Source organism: Odocoileus virginianus, chromosome 3 (genome assembly GCF_023699985.2).
Source record: "Odocoileus virginianus isolate 20LAN1187 ecotype Illinois chromosome 3, Ovbor_1.2, whole genome shotgun sequence".
Lineage (NCBI taxonomy): Eukaryota > Metazoa > Chordata > Mammalia > Artiodactyla > Cervidae > Odocoileus > Odocoileus virginianus.
Window position 1 is genome coordinate 93,443,285 of NC_069676.1, and position 14,895 is coordinate 93,458,179.

Sequence of the window (14,895 nt, forward strand, 5' to 3'; positions counted from 1 at the left end):
CTTTCATACTGATTTCCATAGTGATCACACCAATTTACATTTCTAGAAACATTGCCCAAGGGTTCCCTTTTCTCCACATTCTCAACAACACTTCCTATTTGTTGTCTTTTTGATAATAGCCATTCCGATACATGTGAGGTGATGTCTCAGGGTGGTTTTAGTTTGAATTTCCCTAATGGTTAGTGAAGTTGAGCATTTTTGTTTTATTTTTTAATATGCCCATCAGTCATCTGTATCTCTTCTTTGAAAAAAATGTGTACTCAGATCCTCTGCCCATTTTTTAACCAGGTTGTTTGCTTTTGTTTTGATGTTGAATTGCATGAGTTCTTTGTATGTTTTGGACACTAACTGCTTATATGATATATAGTTTGCAAAAATGGTCTCTCATGTAGTAATTCGCTCTTTATTTTTTTGATAGTGTCTTTCATCTTGCAAAACCTTTTTAGTTTGATGTAGTCCCATCTGTTTATATTAGCCTTTTGTTTCCATGGCTGAAAAGACATGTCCAAAAATATATTACTTAGGCTAATGTCAAAGAAACATGTTTTCTTCTAGTTTTATGGATTTAGGTTTTACATTTATGTTTAAGTCTTTAATCCACTTTGAATTTACTTTTGTGTGTGGTGTAAGAAAGTTGTCCAGTTTGATTCTTTTACATATAGTTTTCCAGTTTTTCCACACCATTTATTGAAGGGGCTGTCTTTTCACAATTGTATTTTCTTGCTTCCTCTGTCACAGATTAACTGTGCATGGAAGCACGAGTTCATTTCTGCACTCTCTACTCTGTTTTGTTGATATATGTGTCTGTTTTTGTGCCAGAACCATATTGTTTTGACTCCTGTAAGCTTTGTAATATAGTTTGAAATCAAGAAATGTTATAGATCAAGCTTTGTTCTTCTTTTTCAAGTATTTTTGGCTATTCAGAGTCTTCTGCATTTCCATACAAAGTTTAGAATTGTTTCTTCTGGTTTTATGAAAAATGCATTAGTATTCTGATAGTGGTTGCATTGAAGGTAAAGATTTTCTTGGGTATATAGTCATTTTAACAATATTATTTCTTCCAATACATGAGCACTCTATATTTTCCTATATGTTTGTATCAGCTTCAATTTCTCTTATCAGTATCTTATAATTGTCCAGCTATAGGTCTTTTACCTCCTTAGTTAGATTTATTCCTAGTATTTTATTTTCTTTGATGTGATTATAATTGGAATTTATCCACTCAATTTCTCTGATAGTTCATTGTTAGAGTATAGAAATGCAACAGACTTATGCATACTAATTTTATATCCTGTAACATTACTTCATTCATTGATGAGTTCTAGTAGTTTGGGGGTGACATCTTCAGGATTTTCTATGTATGAAAGTGAAGTTGCTCAGTCGTGTCTGACTCTTTGCGATCCCATGGACCCTCCATCCATGGAATTTTCCAGGCAAGAATACTGGAGTGGGCTTCCATTTTCTTCTCCAGGGGATCATCCCAACCCAGGGAACGAACCAGGGTCTTCAGCATTGCAAGCAGACGATTTTACCTTCTGAGGCACAGTATTATGCTAACTGCAAACGGTGACAATTTTACTTCTTCCTTTACAATTTGAATGCCTTTTATTGATTTTCTTGTCTTGCTGTAGCTAGGACTTTCAATATTATATTGATTAAAAGTGATGAGATAGGCCATTCTAGTCTTATTCCTAATATTAGAGGAAATGTTTCTAGCTTTTGACTGTTGAGTATGTTAACTGTGAGTCTGTCACATATCACCTTTATTTTGTTAAGGTATGATAACTTAATATCACTTTGTTGAGAGTTTTTATCATAAATGGATGTTGAATTTTGTCAAGAGCTTTTTCTGTATCTATTGAGATGATCATATGATTTTAATTCTTCAACCTGTTAGTATGATATGTCACATTAATTGATTTGCCTGTATTGAACCATCCTTGAATCTCTGGGATAAACCCCACTTGATCATGGTGTATGGTCTGTTCAATATATTGCTGAATTTGGCTTACTAATGTTTTGTTAAGGATTTTTTCATTATGTTCATTGGGAATGTCAATCTGTAATTTTTTGAGTGTGTGTGATATATTTGCCCATCAGGAAGCTTTCAAGAGCCTCTTATGCTTATCTGTCAGAGGCAAGACAGATGAAAACCACAATCACAGAAAACTAATCCAACTGATCACATGGACCACAACCTTGTCTAGCTCAATGAAACTATGAGCCATGATGTGTAGGGCCACCCAAGACAGATGGGTCATGGTGGGGAGTTCTGACAAAATGAGGTCCCCTGGAGAAGGTAATGGCAAACCACTTCAGTACTGGTGACTTGAGAACCCCATGAACAGTATAAAAAGACAAAAAGATAGGACACTGAAAGATGAACTCCCCAGGTCAGTAGGTGCCCAGTATACTACTGGAGATCAGTGGAGAAATAACTCCAGAAAGAATGAAGAGACAGAGTCAAAGCAAAAACAACACCCAGTTGTGGATGTGACTGGTGATGGAAGTAAAGTACGAAACTATAAAGAGCAATATTGTATAGGAACCTGGAATGTTAGGTCCATGAATCAAGGCAAATTGGAAGTGGTCAAACAGGAGATGGCAAGATTGAACATTAACATTTTAGGAATCAGCAAACTAAGATGGACTGGAATGGGTGAATTTAATTCAGATGACCATTATATCTACTACTGTGGGCAGGAATCCTGTAGAAGAAATGGAGTAGCCCTAATAGTCAACAAAAGAGTCCAAAATGCAGTACTTGCTGCAATCTCAAAAATGACAGAATGATCTCTGTTTGTTTCCAAGGCAAACCATTCAATATCACGGTAATCCAAGTCTACACACCAACTAATGGTGAGGGAGCTGAAGTTGAATGATGATATGAAGACCTGCAAGATGTTCTAGAACTAACATCCCAACACCCCCAAAAAGATGTCCTTTTCATTATAGGGGACTAGAATGAAAAATTAAGAAGACAGGAGATACCTAGAGTAGCAGGCAAATTTGGCCTTAGAGTACAAAATGAAGCAGGGAAAAGGCTAATGGAGTTTTGCCAAGAGAATGCACTGGTCATAGCAAACACCCACTTCCAACAACACGAGATGACTCTATACATTAATATCACCAGATGGTCAATCAGATTGATCATATTCATTGCAGCCAATGGTGGAGAAGCTCTATACAGTCAGCAAATGTAAGATTGGGAGCTGACTGTGACTCAGAACATGAAATCCTTATTGCCAAATTCAGACTTAAATTGAAGAACCTAGGGAAAACCACTAGACCATTCAGGTAAGACCTAATAAAGTCCCTCATGATTATACAGTGGAAGTGAGAAATAGATTCAAGAGATTAGATCTGATAGAGTCTATGAAGATACGGACAGAGGTGTGTGACATTGTACAAAGTCAGTGATCAAGAAAACCCCCAAGGAAAAAAAAAAAATCCAAAAAGGCAAAATGGTTGTCTGAGTTCAGTTCAGTTCAGTCACTCAGTCGTGTCTGATTCTTTGCGATCCCATGAACTGCAGCACACCAAGCCTCCCTGCCCATCACCAACTCCCCCAGTTTACCCAAACTCATGCCCATTGAGTTGGTAATGCCATCCAACCATCTCATCCTCTGTCATCCCCTTCTCCTCCTGTCCTCAATCTTTCCCAGCATCAGGGTCTCTTCAAATGGGTCAGCTCTTCGCATCAGGTGACCAAAGTATGGGAGTTTCAACTTCAACATCAGTCCTTCCAGTGAACACCCAGGACTGATTTCCTTTAGGATGGACTGGTTGAATCTCCTTGCAGGCCAAGGGACTCAAAAGTCTTCTTCAACACCACTGCTCAAAAGCATCAGTTCTTTGACATTCAGCTTTCTTTATAGTCCAACTCTCACATCCATACATGACTACTGGAAAAACCATAGCCTTGACCAGACAGACCTTTGTTGGCAAAGTAATGTCTGTGCTTTTTAATATGCTATCTAGGTTGTTCATAACTTTCCTTCCAAGGAGTAAGTATCTTTTAATTTCAGGAGGCCTTATAAATAACTGAGAAAAGAAGAGAACCTAAAAGCAAAGGAGAAAATGAAAGATATACCCATTTGAATGCAGAGTTCCAAAGAATAGCAAGGAGAGATAAGAAAGCCTTCCTCAGTAATCAATGCAAGGATATAGAAGAAAACAATAGAATGGGAAAGACTAGAGATCTCTTTCAAAAAATTTAGAGATACCAAGGGAACAGTTCATGCAAAAATGGACACAATAAAGGACAGAAATGGTATGGACCTAACAGAAGCAGAAGATATTAAAAGGTGGCAAGAATACACAGAAGAACTATACAAAAAATAACTTCATGACCCAGATAACTATGATGGTGTGATCACTCACCTAGAGCCAGACATCCTGGAATGCAAAGTCAAGTGGACCTTAGGAAGCACCACCACAAACAAAGGTAGTGGTGATGGAATCCAGTTGAGCTATTTCAAATCCTAAAAGATGATGCTGTGAAAGTGCTGCACTCAGTATGCCAGCAAATTTGGAAAACTCAGCAGTGGCCATAGGACTGCAAAGGTTCACTTTTCATTCCAATCCCAAAGAAAGGCAATGTCAAAGAATTTTCAAACTACCACACAATTGTACTCATCTCACATGCTAATAAAGTAATGCTCAAAATTCTCCAAGCCAGGCTTCAAGAGCATGTGAACTGAGAACTTCCAGATATTCAAGCTGGATTTAGAAGAGGCAGAGGAACCAGAGATCAAATTGCCAACATCCGCTGGATCATTGAAAAAGCAAGAGAGTTCCAGAAAACCATCTATTTCTGCATCATTGACTACACCAAACCCTTTGACTGTGTGGATCACAACAAACTGTGGAAAATTCTGAAAGAGATGGGAATACCAGACCACCTGACTTGCCTCTTGAGATATCCGTATGCAGGTCAGGAAGCAACAGTTAGCACTGGACATGGAACAACAGACTGGTTCCAAATAGGGAAAGGAGTAAGTCAAATCTGTGTATTTGCACTCTGCTTATTTAACTTTTTATGCAGAGTACATCATTTGAAATCCCAAGCTGGATGAAGCACAAGCTGGAGTCAAGATTGCCAGGAGAAATATCAGTAGCCTCAGATATGCAGATGACACCACCCTTATAGCAGAAAGTAAGAGGAACTAAAGAGCCTCTTGATGAAAGTGAAAGAGGAGAGTGAAAAACCTGGCTTAAAACTCAAGATTTAAATAACTAAATCATGGTATCTGGTCTCATCATTTCTTTTCAAATAGATGGGAAAACAATGGAAATACTAAGAGACATCATTTTGGGGGCTCCAAAATCACTGCATATGGTAACTGCAGCCATGAAATTAAAAAATGCTTGCTCCTTGGAAGAAAACCTATGACCAAATTAGACATCATATTAAAAAGCAGAGACATCACTCTGCCAACAAAGGTCCAAATGTCAAAGCTATGGTTTTTCCAGTAGTCCTGTATGGATGTGACAGTTGAACTATAAAGAAAGATGAGTGCTAAAGAATTGATGCTTTTGAACTGTGGTGTTGGATAAGACTCTTGTGAGTCCCTTGTACTGCATGGAGATCAAATTATTCAATCCTAAAGGAAATCTATCCCAGATATTCATTGGCAGGACTGATGCTGAAGCTGCAATCCCATTACTTTTACCCCCGTTGGAAGAACTGACTCATTGGAAACGACCCTGATACTGGGAAAGATTGAAGGCAGGAGGAGAAGGGGACAACAGAGGCTAACATGGTTGGATGGCATCACCGACTCAATGGAAATGAGTTTGAACAAAGTCTGAGAGTTGGGGATGGACAGGGAAGCCTTTTGTGCTGCAGTCCATGGGGTCACAAAAAGTCAGACACAACTGAGCGACTGAACAGAACTGATATCTTTGTCTAGTTTTGACATCAACCTAATTCTCACCTTGTGAAATAAGTTCATAAGTGTTCCTTCCTCTATAACCTTTTAAAATTTTTTGAAAAGGACAGAGACTAACTCTTCTATAAACATTTGGTAGAATTCACCTGTGAATTCATCTGGTTCTTTATTTTTATGGGGATGTTTTAAATTAGTAATTCTGTTTCATTACTGGTAGTTAGTCTGTTCATATTCTCTATTACTTACTTACTGATTCAGTCTTGAAGACTGTACATTCCTGGGAACTTGTTCTTTTCTTCCCTGATGCCCATTTATCAGCAAATAATTGTTCATAGTAATGGTTTATGGTACTTTGTGTTTCTGTGGTGCTGGTTGTAACTTCTTTTTCATTTCTCATTTTATTGAGTTGAGCCCTCTCTCTCTTTTTTTCCCTGATGAGTCTGACTAACGGCTTATCACTTTTTCTTTTCAAAGACCCAGCTCTTACTTTAAATGAGCTTTTCTATTTTTTTGTTTGTTTCATTTATTTCTGCTCTTACCCTTATTGTTTGTTTCCTTCTAACTTTGGGTTTGTTTGTTCTTTTTTTTGTTCCTACTTCCTTTAGGTGGAAGGTTAGGTTGTTTATTTAAGATTTTGTTTGTTTGTTTCCTGCTGTAGGCTTGTATCACTATTAACTTTTCTTTTAGAATTATTTTTGCTGTATACCATTGATTTGGGATCTTTGTGTCTTCACTTTTTTTGTCTCTGAGTATTTTATTAATATCTTCTTTGCTTTTTCTCAGTGGTTCATTGCTTGTTTAGTAGCAAACTGTTCAGGTTTAGGTTTCAAGTTCTATGTAGAAGAATTGCAGATTGACACCACAAACTGTTACAAATGTGGCATGTTTTCTGTATCTATTGTTATTTCATTATATTTTCTTTTGTTCTGTTAAAAGATCAACTGAGGCATATTAAACACTTTAAGACTTTGTTTAAGCAAAAATAAACTCAAATCAGGCAGTGCCAAACCTGAAGCGGTAGGGAACTGATGGACGCTCAGAGGAGAAACTTGTGTAAAACAGTTAAAAGCAAACCAAGGACGTTATTTGATAGGCTATGGCTTAAGCAAATGCAATATTTGGGAAAGCCTCCTTGACTGTTTGAAATTGGTTTCTTTAAGTTTTCATTTCTTAACCTTGAGGAATTAAAGGCTTGTGTTTTTATTTGCTAATGTACACTGCTAAGATACTAGAACCAGTCTAATGGTCTCTTTAATTAATTTAACAGTCCCAAATAATACTTTTAATTTGAATTCAATTTTACCTATTTTCATTATGATTCTTGCTTCTTCTCAGTTAATTGTCTGAAATATCTTCATCAACTCCTTTATTTATATTCTGTAACTAGGATTTAGACATTTCTAATAAAACCTCTGCCACTGAACTTTGTTTAATTAACACAATCATAAAGCCTGAATTATTTAATAGGAAAATCAATACCTTTAAAAACATTATGTTGTTTTGCATCCTTCTCTATTATTGTGTACTTACCACTTATGTTACTTCTTTGCTGGTACTTCTTAATGCCTTTATCTATATATTTTTTGGATTATGTTTGATTTTTCTTCATTTGTTTTCCTTTCTAAGCTCTTAATTTGAAAGTTCCACAATTTATTTGGTGTCAGTAGTGTTTATTTTCAAATTTTAATTTAATTAAATTTAATCTGAATACCTTAGAAGAAACCATTTAAGGCAAAAGTTTATATGCTAATACCAATGGTGAGTGCAATCCCAGGAAGATAAGACTAAGGGGAAAAAAAGGAATGAGGCAGGAAGGAACCTTCCTTCCTGGAGTGGTACTAAAACAAATTATTATAACACCCATCTGAAGCCATCTTACTTCACCAGTTTCATATTTAAATTAATAATAACAGTGAATCCAACACACAAATATTTAACTTACTCGATTCCTTCTCCCATGCTAACAAAATCTTTAGAGTATCTTTTTTCCTTTCTTCTCACTATACTCCTCGTTAAACTCAAGAATTTTTAGAGGAGTAATGTCTCCCAATGTTTCTGTTGTTCACATAATCCTTATAGCATAATCCAAGCCACACAATTATACATTTATGTGCTATTACATATTCCTAATATTGTGCTGTGTTTAGTCACTCAGTCATGTCCAACTATTTGTGACCATGTGGACTGCAGCCTGCCAGGCTCCTCTGTCCATGGGATTCTCCAGGCAAGAATACTGGAGGGCGTTGCCATGCCCTCCTCCAGGGGATCTTTCTGACCCAGGGATCAAACCCAAGTCTCCCACATTTGCAGGTGGATTCTTTACCACCTGAGCCACCAGGAAAGCCCATTCCTAATATTAATGTACATAATCATAATAGTAACCCTAATAGCAATACTAATTTATAATTTTAATTTAATTAATATCCTAATATTAATTTTAAAATTCTCTTCCTACTTCTGCATTTTCTGTATTTTTCTGCTTCAGATTGCATTTGTTTGCAGCACATTCTCCAGTACTTTCCTGAAACTGGGTATATGAAGGCACACTGTTTGTGTTATTTCCTTTATACTCCCTACACCTCAGTGTGATTTTTTTCAAATAAACAGTCCACTTGACTTTGATGGAACTGTTTTCCTTTACTATTGCTCTTCTTTCTTACTCTCTTTTTAGAGCTTCAGTTATTCACACGTGACTCCTTTGGGTTTAGCTTCTGCATCAGCGCTCCCAAAATCTTTTATTTCTATTCTACAGCAAAAAGGCCAATGAAGAAGTCTGCACATTGTAGCAACGTGGGCATGTTGGCTACTGGAGGCCTTCACAGCTTGTGGGGAATCACCATCTCAGCACACATGTACCCCATTGACTGCTCGATAATCTTAAAAGACCCAAGAAGTGAAAATTTCTGCTCTGGAGTTCTTGACACATGATTTTCATATTTCTTTCACATTGGTGACACTTCCTCCTCAGCAGTGATCATAGTCTTATTTTTGTTTGTTTACATGTTGTTGTTTCACTCAGCTCAGTTCACTCGCTCAGTCGTGTCTGACTCTTTGTGGCCCCATGGACTGCAGCACACCAGACCTCCCTGTCCATCACCAACTCCCGGACTTGACTGAAACTCTTGTCCACTGAGTCGGTGATGCCATCCAACCATTCATCCTCTGTCATCCCCTTCTCCTCCCGACTTCAGTCTTTCCCAGAATCAGGGTCTTTTCAAATGAGTCAGCTCTTTGCATCAGGGGGCCAAAGTATTGGAATTTCAGCTTCAACATCAGCCCTTCCAATGAACACTCAGGACTTATTTCCTTTAGGATGGACTGGTTGGATCTCCTTGGAGTCCAAGGGACTCTCAAGAGCCCTCCAACACCACAGTTCAGAAGCATCCATTCTTTGGCACTCAGCTTTCTTTATAGTCCAACTCTCACATCCATACATGACTACTGGAAAAACCATAGCCTTAATTAGATGGACTTTGTTGGAAAATAATGTCTCTGCTTTTTAATATGCTATCTAGGTTAGTCATAACTTTCCTTCCAAGGAGTAAGCATCTTTTAATTTCATGGCTGCAGTCACCATCTGCAGTGATTTTGGAGCCCAGAAAAATAAAATCTGCCACTGTTTCCCCATCTATTTGCCATGAAGTGATGGGACTGGATGCCATGATCTTAGTTTTCTGAATGTTGAGCTTTAAGCCAACTTTTTCACTCTCCTCGTTCACTTTCATCAAGAGGCTCTTTAGTTGCTCTTTACTTTCTGCCGTAAGGGTAGTGTGATCTGTATAACTAAGGTTACTGATATTTCTCCCAGCAACCTTGATTCCAGCTCGTGCTTCCTCCAGCCCAGCGTTTCTCATGATGTACTCTGCATATACGATAAATAAGCAGGGTGACAATAAACAGCCTTGATGTGCTCCTTTTCCTATTTGGAAACAGTCTGTTGTTCCATGTCCAATTCTAACTGTTGCTTCCTGACCTGCATACAGATTTCTCAAGAGGCAGGTCAGGTGGTCTGGTATTCCCATCTCTTTCAGAATTTTCCACAGTTTATGGTGATCCACACAGTCAAAAGCTTTGGCATAGTCAATAAAGCAAAAATAGATGTTTTTCTGGAAGTCTCTTGCTTTTTGCATGATCCAGTAGATGTTGGCAATTTGATCTCTGGTTCTTCTGCCTTTTCTGAAACCAGTTTGAACATCTGAAAGTTCATAGTTCACCTATTGTTGAAGCCTGATTTGGAAAATTTTGAGCATTACTTTACTAGCATGTGAGATGAGTGCAATTGTGCAATAGTTTGAGCATTTTTTGCATTGCCTTTCTTTGGGATTGGAATGAAAACTGACCTTTTCCATTCCTGTGGCCACTGCTGAGTCTTCCAAATTTGCTGGCATATTGAGTGCAGACAGCACTTTCACAGCATCATCTTTTAGGATTTGAAATAGTTCAACTGGAATTCCATCACCTCCACTAGCTTTGTTCATTGTGATGTCTCCAAAGACCCACTTGACTTTACATTCCAGGATGTCTGGCTCTAGGTGAGTGATCACACCATAGTGATTATCTGGGTCATGAAGACCTTTTTTGTACAGTTCTTCTGTGTATTCTTGCCACCTCTTCTTAATATCTTCTGCTTCTGTTAGGCCCATACCATTTCTGTCCTTTATTGAGCCCATCTTTGCATGAAATGTTCCCTTGGTATCTCTGATTTTCTTGAAGAGATCTCTAGTCTTTCCTATTCTATTGTTTTCCTCTATTTCTTTGCAATGATCACTGAGAAATACTTTCTTATCTCTTCTTTTTCTTCTTTGGAACTCTGCATTCAAATGGGTGTATCTTTCCTTTTCTCCTTTGCTTTTTGCTTCTCTTCTTTTCACAGCTATTCGTAAAGCCTCAGACAGCCATTTTGCTTTTTTCATCTTTTTCTTGGGGATGGTCTTGATCCTTGTCTCCTGTACAATGTCACTAACCTCTGTCCATAGTTCTTCAGGCACTCTGTCTATCAGATCTAGTCCCTTAAATCTACTTCTCACTTCCACTGTATAATTGTAAGTTATTTGATTTAGGTCATACCTGAATGATCTAATGTTGTGTACTCACTGTCGTCTGAATCTTTGCAACCACATAGACTGTAGCCTTCCAGGCTCCTTTATGCCATGGGAGTATTCCCGGCAAGAATATTGGAGTGGGTTGCCATTTCCTTCTCCAGAGGATCTGCTTAACTTTAGGATCGAACCTGCTTCCCTTGCATCTCCTGCATTGGCAGGCAGATTCTTTAACACTGAGCCACACGGGAAGCCTATTTGTTCCTATAGTGACTTTTTCTAATTTAGAAATTATACTTTCTGATTCCTGAAGGATTGGGAGGAAGAGTTAATTATAAGTGACTTTCCAGGAACAGTATTAATGCTTTTTCTGGAAGTTTTCCTCTTACTCATCATCACTTCTGCCTCAGCAGATTCCACTTGTCTAGGTTTTTGGCTAGGTGTTTATCCCTCGAGCTACTTTGAGAACTATTGATACTTTTCTCTTGATTGTTCACAATTTAGCATTCCCACAGAACTCATTCCTGTCAGACTGCTGGATTCCCTCAGGCACTGGCAGACAGAAATGGAGGGATCCACACACTTTTGTTCCAGTTGATCAGGCAAGCTCCTGGGCCCTCTGCTGAAGCACCAGAAGGAAGACTTCTCCCGTCTCCCAAGCCTTCCCTTTGTAAGTAGCACAGAGGCAGCCAGCTTCCGGTCACAGGAGCGCTTCACTCTAGACTATTCCCACCGCATGAAGCCTAAGACCTGGAAAGTCAGGGAGGCCTTTCTTGTGATCTTGTGAGGCAAGGTGCATGCAAACATCTGTAGTCCCTTGAAAAGAGCTTAAAGTATGTTAATTTTTCACCTCAACATTTATCTCTGTTGCCAGTCATCTGTTTAACTTTTTCCAATATAACTTCTTATCCATGGCTTTCCCATATTATACTCTTTTATTTCAATAAGTCTTGTCCAAAGTAACTGATAGTTTCTCCCCCATATAAAGATGATGGACAGATACTTTCTATAAGTTCAAGACTTCAAGAGGGGGGTCTATGTGTAAATTAATGATTAAATTAGAAATTAATTTAAATAAAAATTAATTTTAATTAACAACAAATTAATAAATTTAATAAATCAAATTAAATGAGAAATATATAATAGAAACCTGAATAAGAAACAGAAGAATAATTAATCTTTCTGAGGATAGGCCAGAGAAATATCTATTAATAAAATGGAATTTGAACAGGGTTTTGAAAAAATATCTAGGATGTTTCAAAATACATTTAAATGATATCTATATTGTCATTAATTACTAATAATAACAATATCAGAAACCATCAAATGTAGTTATCATCTTTGTAACAAATAATGTGCAAACAATAATATCTGTCTTAGTTAAGGTATACTCTGTTTAATAATATACAATATTAGTATTATGTACTAATTATATGGGCTTAGAAAAATTCTTAGGAAAAAACCTACAAACTATCTGAACACCTGTTCTACAATGGGGATAAAAAGAACTCTATTAAGACAAGTAAGAGAGGCAGAGAAACTTTCTCTGCCCACCCCCAGCGTGACAGCACACAGTAGGGAGGAATCTCACCAGATAGGCACTTCTCCAGGAGGAGCAAGGAGCTGGCATCAGCACTAGGCACCTTGGCCTCTGGGGTGTATAGCAGAGATCCAGGTTCCCAAAACATCTGGGCTTCCCTGATAGCTCAGCTGGTAAAGAATCTGCCTGCAATCCAGGAGACCCTGGTTTGATTCCTGGGTTGGGAAGATCCCCTGGAGAAGCGATAGGCTACCCATTCCAGTATTCTTGGGCTTCCCTTGTGGCTCAACTGGTAAAGCATCCACCTGCAATGAGGGGGACCTGGGTTCGAACCCAGGATTGGGAAGATCCCCTGGAGAAGGGTAAAGGCCTGTAAAATTCCATGGAGTCCACGGGGTCGCAAAGAGTCAGATGTGACTCAACCACTTTTGCTTTCTTCACTAATAATATACTTTAAAAGTTACTGCATTTCAATTCATTAACTAGTACAGTATTCTATAGTAAGTAATAGTAATTCTCTAGTAATTAATTCTATAGTGAGTAATCAATCATCTTCCCAGGTGGATCAGTGGTAAAGAACCTGCCTCTTAACGCAAGGGAGGTGGGTTCGATCCCTGGGTCAGGAAGATCCCCTGGAGTAGGAAACGGTAAACCACTCCAGTGTTCTTGCCTGGGAAATGACCCATGGACAGAGGAGCCTGGTGGGCTACAGTCCACGGAGTCACAAAAGAGTCAGACACAACTTAGCAACCAAACAGCAACAATAAGAATGAATCATTATATAGCTGAATCAACTCATAATTATTCTCTCTCTCAGATATTTTATAGTAGGCAGAGATAGTGCAAATTTCCTCTTTCATATTTTCTATAACTCCATACAGTGATAATTAAATAAATTATAATAATAAATGTACCACTAGGCATCCTTTCATATTTAAACCCTGACTGATAGTAAAGACTATATGTTGCCTAATCTACTATTTTTAGACAATTTTGATAGTTCCTTAAATATTTTAATATATCTTAATTGCTTGGCCTTGAGTTCATTAGCTGGACAAAATTCTTCTTACACTGAATAGATCAATATATAAATTATAGATTAAATTCACACAGCATATTTAAGTGATATTCTCTCTTCCTATCATTTGATACTTTGCTCACTTAGGAAAGGTGGAAATATTTCTGTAAACTAAACAGTTGATCCTATTTCCTCTTTAGTACAAGTATGGTTCTGATTAAATGGAATAAACATAGCATATACAAATGGCAAATGATAATGGTGGCATAGGGTGACCTGATTTTGTATATGTTTACAGACCTATAAAGTCTGTGATGTAGTTTCTTGGTTATTTTCATTACTACAGACTAGACGGGGGAGAAATTATCTTTAGTGTGTTGTTTCAGGGCATGAATCACACTTTACAAGTCATTCTTGTCAGACTATAATATAAACTAATCTTCTAATAAGACACTGTGTCCTTCCACATAGTTCAGGGAAGTGCAAAGTAGTTTCAGCATTAATAGAAAATGATTATCTTTTCCTGAGGTGACCTTTTAACCTAAATAGAAGTCCAAGTGCATCTGTATGCTTTACTGGTATGTCTCTTAATGTTGTTTTCAAAGAGTAGAGTATTACACAAGCATTATTTTAAGCCAGATTTCTACTATAAAATAACAGTAAACAATCTTCACAGTCTAAGTAGTTTTTGACGAGGGGTGAGGTGGTATCTATCTCATCCAGAACACCTGTCGACACTGTATAAATACAGTAAATAAGACTTTATCCTTCCCCTTTTTTAAAGGTGATCCTTTTCTATTTTCTAAAGGTGATCCTTTTGTGGTTCCTTGAAAACGATAACACTACCCCTTGGTAATGTGACAAGGAAAATAACTACATATTTAAATTTTGTCCTCCGTGTTTTCATATAATCCAATTTGCTATAGATCATAGAGCTTCTCTTATTTGCAGGAAATGTAGTTTGAGTCAATGCACAGACACACACTAGCCTGACATTCAAACTCAGCTATATAGTAACAGGAAATTGGGTATCTAAACAGCATTTTGGGGAACATAAAATTAATTCCTAAATAACTGGAAATCAGTGTAAATGAGCTTTCTAAGGTACTTGATGTAGTTTATTCTCTTAAATATTTCAACATGTTTCGGATTTTATGTGAATTATTACTGTTTTATTAAGTATAGGAACTTGTGCCCAGAACCTTTCGGTTTTACTGTAGACTAATGACTAAGACTGCCTAAGTGATCCTCAACGAATTCTTTTGGTCAGCTATATCACAACATGAATTAGATAACCTTATCTGCTGAAATTCTGATTTCCACTATCAGGGACACAGAGAACAGCATGAAAGGAAGAAAATGACAATAGCATGTTGTTAAATAACTACATTGAGCATTCATAAA